Source organism: Nestor notabilis, unplaced genomic scaffold, assembly GCF_000696875.1.
Source record: "Nestor notabilis isolate BGI_N333 unplaced genomic scaffold, ASM69687v1 scaffold17868, whole genome shotgun sequence".
NCBI classification, from domain to species: domain Eukaryota; kingdom Metazoa; phylum Chordata; class Aves; order Psittaciformes; family Psittacidae; genus Nestor; species Nestor notabilis.
Window position 1 is genome coordinate 16,302 of NW_009941684.1, and position 2,111 is coordinate 18,412.

Here is a 2,111-nt window from a genome sequence, read left to right on the forward strand (position 1 = left end):
ACACACCAACCCTGGGTGCACACGTCGCCAGCAGGAAACTCCTGCTGCTAAAAGACACAACCAGGCACCAGCAAACCCCTTCCCCTGCTCAAACACCCTGGGATGAGGCACTCACCCACTCCTCAGAGGAGCAGCATGGGCAGGATCCTCACCTGCAAAGCCCTGCATGAAGCCAGTGGGTTATCCAGAAGGATCAACCCCAACCTGACCCTGAAGAGCTGCTTTCCAGAGCAGGAAACTCCTGCTGCTAAAAGACACAACCAGGCACCAGCAAACCCCTTCCCCTGCTCAAACACCCTGGGATGAGGCACTCACCCACTCCTCAGAGGAGCAGCATGGGCAGGATCCTCACCTGCAAAGCCCTGCATGAAGCCAGTGGGTTATCCAGAAGGATCAACCCCAACCTGACCCTGAAGAGCTGCTTTCCAGAGCAAAACTATCCCAACCTCCAGCAGGGAGCATGGGAATGCTTGCACAGCCTTGGAAAGCAGGGTGAAAAGCATCCAGGTCCCAAAGAAAGTACTGGGGATGGGTGAAGCAGCAGAAGAGAAAGAGAAGCTGCATTTTGGGAAAGGCCTCAAGCAAACACTTGTGCTGCCAGCACACTTCCCACGCTCCAGACCTGGCTGCTCACGTGGGAAGGAGGCAGCACCCAGCACAACGGGGCTTGCGGGAGACGCAGCGCTGCTCAGATGGGTGCCCCCACACCCACAGCACCCACAGATGACAGGAGCTGCTTCTGAAGGCTGAGGAGAATGAACAGTCAACTCCTCTCCCACCTCCAAAGCAGGGTGGAAACCCAGCCTACCTCACGGGACTGCAGGAGGAGGAGAATAGAGCAGCAAAAGCCACACGCCCCAGCACAGATGATGAAGATGGAGATGGCTTGAGTGTGTCAGAGCCCCAAAACCTCCTTTCTTCTGCTCTCCAGTTCAGCAACTTAATGAAGCATCTTCTGGCCTTGCAGCAGTGCTGGGTCCCAAGTCAAGCCTCCCTCTGGACAGCCATGGGAGCCTCCAGAAAGCCACAGTGATGGGAAGGAGCCAAAAGTGACTTCTAACAGAAATACCTGCTGTTCACCCAGCCCCAGCAGTGACCCGTCTGCTCCCAGCCCCAGGAAGTCATCTCTGCTCAAAACACCCCGTGGTTTGCTCTCCCCATGGGGCAGGGTATGACCAGCTCAGCTTGTGACCATCTAACCACAGCGTGTTCACTACTGAGGGTTTTCCTGCACCCCAAGGAAGGCCAGACCCATCCCAGTCAGTCCATATGGAGCGGGATGAGCCATACAACTCATCCCAGCCTGAGCATCTTATCGTGAGATGGGAAAACCACAGTGAGAGGAGAGAGAGAAAGCAAAAGAGCAGAGGATTTGGGCAAGGAAGCAAAGACAGTTGAGTGTAGGGCACCTGGTTAAACAACCAGCGCAGGAGGTGGTTGGTGGCCATTGCCCTGCACGAGCACAGAGGCAGAGGAGGATTTACGGGCAAAGGGATGAGTTTAAAGAGAGGAGGAAAACGAGGAGCTCTGTCAGTACAAGCAAGGACAGACCAAGGTGTTAGCACCCAGCCTGGCAGAGCCGCAGGGACCCGAGATGACTTGGGATTGAGGAAAACAAGGCAGAAAAGCAGGCTCTGGGAAGAGGCTGTGGCAGGGCAGGGAAGCAGCGGGATGCAGCAAGGTCAGACGCTGCTCCGGCTGCAGGAGAGCAGCTCTGCAGGCAACTGCACCACACAGCAGCAGCAATGATGCTCTGGAGAAGGCAGCCAGCCCCCCACGGGCTCCATCCCCCTCTCCCATCTCCTGCCACCCCCATGCCAACAGCGCACGGCTCCGGCTCCTACCCCTGCAGAGCCGCAGCGCTGTGCATTAGCATTCCCTGCCACGCAGCCTCAGCGGGATCCCTCTGGAGCCAGCAGCCGCAGGGACACAGCACCAGCCCAAACACACCCACCACGGGCTCCAGGCTCCCTGGGGCACAGAGGTGCTGAGTAGCTCAGCACCCCGAAAGCAAAGTGAAGGCTTCAGCCCGTTTCACGCTCCAGGCGCGCTGCATGAGTAAGCAGATCTGTGTGCAGAGCGTGTGTGTGTGTGCCTGCCAGCACCCAGGA